The sequence below is a fragment of the Nannospalax galili genome, unplaced genomic scaffold, assembly GCF_000622305.1.
Source record: "Nannospalax galili isolate Female #2095 unplaced genomic scaffold, S.galili_v1.0 scaffold1460, whole genome shotgun sequence".
NCBI lineage: Eukaryota > Metazoa > Chordata > Mammalia > Rodentia > Spalacidae > Nannospalax > Nannospalax galili.
This window is the reverse complement of record NW_008345971.1, coordinates 385,697-393,670: the sequence shown is the minus strand read 5'-3', so window position 1 is coordinate 393,670 and position 7,974 is coordinate 385,697. Positions and strand designations below refer to the sequence as shown.

Below are 7,974 nucleotides of genomic sequence, written 5' to 3'. Positions count from 1 at the left end.
AGCACCCACACCATAGCTAACAACTGTCCGTAACTCCAGTTCCAGGGGATCCGACAGCCTTTTTTTGTCCTCTGTGGGCATTGCACGACACGGATGCACTTACACATGCAGGCATAACACTTGTACACATAAACTAAAAATAATAAAAAAAATTTAAGTTCTTTTCTTTGAATATGTTTATGAACTTTAAGAAAAAGACATTTCTAATATTTGCTTATTTGCATCATTCCTATGGTACATTTGTAATCAAAAATAACAGAAACTTTAGTACTAGGTCTATTCTCTGCTGCTAAAGAGAAAAAAATTCTGAAGATCTGTAGTTGTGAGATAAGAGCAGTTTCTTAACATTATTGGCTGATAGGCAGCCAAACAGAGTAACCTTTCTCCTCCCAGAGATTTACCAGCATGCACACATCCATATCTCTGGTACTGTCTTAGAGAGTCAGGGCTGTGTGCACCCTGTATTCCCACAGATCTCACACACACATTACCATGGACTTCTGCAGACTGATTCAAGCAACCTGAGTTTTTATCTGTTTGTTTTCCTTCAAATATAAGAGATATTTCTATCACTTGATTCACACTAGAGACTTCCTACACTTGTCTAGATCTTCTCACTTCACCTCACCCACCAGGAAATTTGCATATTGTTCCCTGGGGAGGCATCCTCCTTGCAAGTTCAGCTCCAATCTTGCATGGACTTCTCTGCAATCCTTATTTCATCTTCTCAAAATAAGGATTTCTCTTCAGCTTCTGGTTGTGCTAACATTCTGGACCCTGGTAAGGACAGGGGAGAGAAGTACAAAGTATGGCATAAGTGGGTGATCTCTGGGATCTTGCTGCCCATATGTGTTCTCTCTAGATGCTTCATGTACAGACCCTGTGATATTTAGAACTGTGAGTCTGAGAGAGACTCCACAAGAGCAGAGTCCTATCATCTCATGAAGATTATCACAGAGAATAAGTGTAAAAATATAAGAAAATCCTACAATGTGACAGTACACCTCGGTCCTTATTTAAAATGGAATATTTTTGATCTGTAAATCAAAATCACAGTAATAATTTAGTCTGAATTACAAAAATGTTAAATTATAAATTGGATGATGATGTGTGCTTATGACAAGAACCTTCTTCCTCATTTATTTAGGATCCACTGTAGATAGTGAGAAATTTTATTGATTCAAGAATTTCATAGAATGAATTTTGATGATATTCAGACCTCTGCATCTCCACTTCACCCTGCCATCCCCGCTCCACCCCTGACTTTATGTCATCTATTTGCAAATGAAAAACTCCATCCGTGTTACACAACAGATCTCAGCTGGGTGCCAGAGATATTATATCACATTAGAGTGTCAGTGATCCATAATTCTTGCACTGAGGTGTACTAAAGTAAGGGTCCACTCCCTTTCCATTATATGAGGTTTGGGTTCAGAACAAGCCCAGGTTTATTGGAATGGGATTTTCACTCTTAGTTTCTATTTCTCTTACATACTGCTTAGGAATGTCAGGTAGGAGATTTCATTTTTTCTCAGCATTCAGAAACACTTGGTTTTCTTCATTAAAGTTAGTTGTTCACAGATCTTGTATGCTGGTTACACTTTGACTGTTTTCAGACTTCACTCAATACAATGACCTCACTGTGTACCAACAGGTTGATTTTTCACAGGATTTACTGTGGATAAAACAAAAATCAAGGCCCTCACAGCAGGCAGCAATTAGGTCATAGGCCACTAGTTCAAGATTCTCTGATTGACAATTGGGAGATTTCACAGATTCATATGACGGCTTTACACCAGTGTCCTCTAGCGTATTTTCTGAAATCTATAGAATTCTCTATAGATCACGAAAGCTGTTGAGGATGGCAGCTAAGTCTTGAAAGCCACTGAGTGATGATTATGGTTTGCTGACCATGGATGTCATCAGGGCATTCTGGCTTAGCTTTGCCCCGACAGTGTACCATGAGTGGCCAGACCAACTCAATTCACCCCACCAGGGTGCGTGGGTGGATAAGCCTGCTCTGCCTTACCAGAATGTGTGACTTCACCTTCTTGGCTACCCAGTTACTATTCCGCTTACAAGTTCTGAGTTCAGAATCTTGAGACTATCATTGGAAGCATCAAGATTCTTAGTAAAATGAAGAGGGCAGGAGTCAGGTTTCTAGGCCCTTATGACAAGAATCGCTGTCACCACAATTGCTCCAGCTGCACCACCAATCTCACTTTCCAAATATTTTCTTTCTTTCTTACTTGCCACATCCTAGGTTCATAATTTTGAGATCAAAATAGAAGTGCCTATAGTCAAGTAAATATTCATCGTGTGTGATAAGGTTCCTCACAGGTTCCATCGAATGTGGGGAGCCGTAGGCCCCCAACTCAGAAACAACAACCATTGTCTGTGAAATTAATTGCCGACAGGTTCGACTTCTGACCTAGCCTAGACTGCAACTAAATGGTTTCTGCAACCAGACGACTTTGTGAAAAACATGTTTTCCCGCCTTGGCTATTTGCAATGCCTGGGAAACTTCCTTATCTTACAGGACCATGGAGTCTTGTGGTATAACTGTTGGTTTCTCACTGTAACTTGTAATCTAACTTTAGAATTTACTACTGCTGCAATTGTCTGGTAACAAATGTGCTGTCTCAGTGGAATTTACCCACTCGGCTTCCCCCCCTTTTTGCTTCCCTATAAAAGCTGTGTGTGAATAATCAATAAATGAGACTTGATCAGAAGACTGTCTTGTCTCCATTCTCTGTGTCTCTTGCCCCATTCAATCCCCACTCCTCACTCCAGGTACCCCGTTGCAGATCCCGCACGGGACAATCGAATATATGCAGTCTCTAGGAGCCAGTGCCCCTGAACGTGAGGCCAGGCTGCACCTGATTCAACTACTATCTATTTTATTTCATATTTTTTCAGAAATGAAAAAATAAGTCACTATCTCAGAATGTTGAATAGTTGCAATTCTTTTTTCTTTTATTATTTTTATTTTCTGTGTGTGAGTGTACTGCCTGCATGCATGTACGTGCATGTGAATCATACAATGCTCATGGAGGCCCAAAGAGGGTGTAGGATACCCTGGAAATGGAGTTACAGATGGACAGTTGTTAGCTGGCATGTGGTTGCTGGGAACAAACCTGGGTCCTCTTCAAGAGCAGCCAGTACTCAACCACTGAACCATACTATTATCCATGTTGATACTTTAATTAAATTTTTTACAAATTTCATAGATTATAATTTGATGGCAATTATTTAGATCCCCTCCCCTAGCCATACCCACTTTTGTATTGCCTGTTCAATTAAATGTATTCATATGTATATGCATATATATATGTAAACCTACCAAGAGTGCTGTCTTTAAAAAACTTCTCTTCCCCACCCAGCAGCCATCAATTGCCAAAAAGTTCTTATATTGGGTTGGGGTTTCTTATCCACTTCCCAAAATCTTGTTGGAATTTTGCCTGGTTTGAGCTTCCACAGGACTTTTCCATGCTGTCATCATTGCTGTGAGATGGAATGAGTAACTAACCAGCTGTCTGGAAAACTTTCCTCATGATGATCCACCTCCTCTTGATCTAAAGCTTTACTATTGGATTCTCATTAATGAAATAAGTTTGTGTAACTTTTTCTCTTTAGAGACAATGCCAAATATTTTGTTTACTTAATAAAAATGATATCTTATAGAATTTCAAAATAGATGAATCACGTTTATTCAGCAAACTAACTCCAATATCTAAAAGTTCAATTATCATAAATGATATTTTTTTAATTTTATACTGACTAATAGATGTTTACCATGAGCTTATTAATAAAATTACTCACTAGTTTTTATTCAGTTGATTTCTTATGGTCTTAACCTCCAAGAACATTTTATGGAAGCTTATATAAACAGTCCAAGTGTCTTGAGAACAAAGTATCTTGTGATACAAGAACGTGGGTCCCTTTGTTTTCTTTTTCCAGACACTAAAAGAATGGAACAGGTATAAATTGGAGTATTAGATTCTCCTCACTGGAAATACCAACACCCAGTGGGATGAATCCCCTGTGTTGGGACTAGCATTGACTTCAGAATGAACAGACGGAGAGACTTTTCTTATTCACAAGCAAGTTCACTCGTTTAGGTTCCCAGTCTTGATCTGTGTTCCATGCTCTTGCATCTCAGTTCTTGAAGACACCTTCCTGTTTGGAATAAAAACAACTTAATTGGGTTCTTCTAATATGAAATAAGCTACCTTCTTCCACTCTTTAATAAAATCCATTTGTTTTCTCTTTTTGACAAGAATCACAATATGAAATATTGTTTTTAAGATACAAATTTTTTAAATTGAGGGATCAAATTGTTCTTGAAATAAATCACACTCTATAAGAAAGTATTCCCTAATTTGGTACCGCAAAAAGACTAGGAGGTGAATACTCAATAGAGCAGACCACAGAACTCCTTAGAATGTACATGAACTGCTCTGGTAAATATATTTTTAACAACCCAAACTTCCACTGGGTGAAATAAGAGCAAGTTGAACACCAGGGCAGCTTTCTCTGAGTTGACTTGCATGTTGGATCATTAGCCAATGGTTCAGGCTGTTCACAGTATCTTTAAAGGCATCTCGCCAGTGACCAAGGGGCAGTCCATAGGCCAGCTCTCAGAGATGGAGTCAGCTGGTCTCCTGCTATGATGCTGCTGCTCTGGGTTCCAGGTGAGAGGGTGCAGAGAAGTGCTGGGAGCACTCACTGTGGCTGTCAGTGTTTTATGCTTCTGGGTCTTTGATTATTAGAATTATGCAATTTGTAATTAATTTTAAGTTATCCAGTTACCTTTTTTTCTCTCTCTCTCGTAGAAATGCCCAGGACTGCAAACCACGTATCATAGGCAATAGTGTTCCATTGGGGTGGTTTCAGTACATCTCTTATAGCAAATACTCTGTTTATCATTTCAGGCTCCACTGTAGACATTGTGCTGACCCAGTCTCTTACTTCAGTGGCTGTATCTCTGGGACAGAGGGCCACTATTTCCTGCAAATCTAGCCAGAGTATCAGTGTATTTAAAACTAGTATTTTGAATTGGTATCAACAGAAACCAGGAGAGTCTCCCAAACTCCTGATTTATAGAGGAACTAATCGAGCATCTGGGGTCCTTGTCAGGTTCAGTGGCAGTGGATCTGAGATGGATTTCACCCTCACTGTTTATCCAATGGAGACTGATGATGCTGCAATCTGTTACTCTTGGCAGGGTATAGAGCTTCCTCCCCCAGAGCTCTAGGGATAAACAAAGATGTCTTGCGGTTGCTGCTAATTGAGGTTCAATGTGTTATATGTCTCTTCCACCTAGGCATCACAAACATAAGTCCCTAGGTTTGTCTAAAAGGGGTTAAAACTCTGAAACAGGGACAGGAGCGATGGCTCAGCAGTTAAGAGCACTGACTGCTCTTGCAGAGGACCCAGTTTCGATTCCCAGCACCAACATGGTAGCTACAAACCGTCCTGAACTCCATTCCAGGAGAATCCGAAGCCCTCTTCTGAACTCCACAGCACTGCAGTACATGTTACAGTATTTGAAATATATGAAAACTACTCACTGAAGTTTGAACTAATATACATTAGGTAAAAGACAAAGACTAGCATGTTATCATTCAATAGATTAATTTACAATCTAGTTATCAATTCAATGGGAGGAGTTTGTCACTATATAAGAGATGGATCTATCTGCATTCTTAAATATACCACAGTTAAATTCAAAAACCACAAAAATTAAAAATGAAATGTATATTTTATTATTGTATTCCAATTTTGGAGTAAATATTCTAATGACATAATGAATTTTTCAAATTTTACATTTATTTCTCATCTAAACCATTCGCTTGAGCCACAGAGCACCCAGAGTTTGGCTGTATTATCAATGTGAATCTGTTCAGTTGTCTGATGCACTCAGCTGCCATCTTCTGGGAAATTATTTAGTTCTAGAACTCTGAGTAGCCAGGCCTAAGTTGGAGGAGCCCATGTACAATAACAAAAAGTATAAGCAAAAGGGAGTCCCAAGTACAGTTATGGAAAGATGAGACAAGTAAATACCATTGCCCAAGGAATGTGATCATGTGCCTAAAAATGACCAGAAATTAAGTCTGATTCATTAACTTTCAAAGTTAATGAATAGTGATGAAAGTTAGATATTTGCTGTATCAACTTTCTTGTTTCAAACCAGATACAGTCATGTGGGAAATATGACTTGCTTTGTAGGACACTTGGCATGTACTCAGCATATAATTTGAAGAATTAATTGAAAAAATACACATGTGATTGATCATCAAGTGAAGTGCATTCATGTCATTGGATAGAATAAGGAGAGCGTCTGTGGACTTGTGTCTCTATCATAGGCATGAGAGAGGCACCTCAGGACCAACAAGAAGCACTCAGTACAACACTGACTTGGCAAATGAATCCCTGTGTGCAAACATATCAATTTCTTTTGACACCTTCCTATACATCAACCACTTTTTTCAATAATTTCTCCAGGTTTCTGAAGTCCCTTTGTGAAGAAGATTAAGAAGTCACAGCTCCTCCTAGGGTAATAGGTTGAAAGCGAGTGATCCCAAATCTTTGATTTGTTTGTTTTGTTTTGTTTTCTTTAACTCATGGGTTCTTTTCCATATATGTAATTACATAGTGAATATTAATATTTTCTGGACAGAAAGTCATAAGTTATTAGCAAACCTATCATCATAGAACAGTATGAATAATAAACCAGGAACATTTTTCCTGTCATTTCTATACTTCCCTGTATAAGGTTTCCCAAAGGTATCAGTATTCTTGACTTGTTTAATATTATGATTTTAAAAACCACTGTATAGCATGGTGGTGCATTCCTGTAATCCCAGAATTTAGGAGGCTGAGGCAGGATAATCTGAGATTGAAAGACAGTCTTGCCTATAGAACTTATGCTACACAGCTAGACTATGTGCCAACAAACACACACACACATACACACACATACTCTCACACATACACACAAACTCACACATACACACACACACACACACACACACGCACACACGCATGCACACAATACACACATATTTTTGTCTTTTTGTCTTCCTTTCCATAGAATTCCATGCAAACTCTCTGGTACTAAGTACATGATTTAACTTTCTGTTCCTAACGTTGATGCTTTTTCTGCTTTAATGCAGCAGATTCTTCTTTACTTGGAACCCTCAGACAGAGAAGAATGACAAAATGATAGAAGAGATGATGTGATGGAAAGTGATAAGGCCTGTGGAAGATGCACCAAAATGTGGAGACAGGAATGCCTTCTGGAAAACAGCCACTTGAGTCAAGGCTGACGGGAAGGATCTCGTTATGCAAAGCTCAAGATAGAGTACTTTAGAAATGCATGGGGCCTTGGATGATGAACTGGGCTCGTGGAAGAAAAGGATAAAGTAATTGTTTTGTGGGAACAAGCACAATCTTGATGCCAGGAGACCAAGAAAGGCTGCCAGGAATTTTAAGGTTTATGCTAAGTGCAATGAGAGCTTACATGGCAGTGATCAAAATTGGTTCATGTTTTACCAAATATTGTTTAGTGCATATCATGCCCGACACACAGGAGACAAAAGTGTGTGGGCCATATGAAGCAGTTTAGTTCTTATTGCAAAGGCTTTGTTTATAAATTCTGAGTAGCTGGGCTGGGCCTGGAATGGCCTATGCAGAGCAACCAGCAAATGAAGAAACAAGTTGCCTGGATGGCAAGGTGTGAGAGTATCTGATGTAACTTAAGAGCCAAAAAAGCAGCCACAGAAAGGGTAAGTAGTAGCAGGAAATGATCAGCTAACAGCTCTCAGTAATAAACTGCCAGATGTTCTGATGGAATGCTTAGGTTAAAAGTGAAGGCAATTTGAATCAGGTGGGTTTTGCAGAAACATTAGAAAAGCCATCTCAGATTGACAATCATTGGGGAATAATAAAACAAACTAGAAAATCACAAGG

General features: G+C 39.0%; 1 pseudogene; it reads left to right on the top strand.

The window, feature by feature from the left end:
- Window positions 1-4,568: 4,568 nt before the first annotated feature.
- LOC103741419 lies at window positions 4,569-5,257 on the top strand (annotated as a pseudogene).
- The last annotated feature ends 2,717 nt before the right edge of the window (window positions 5,258-7,974 follow it).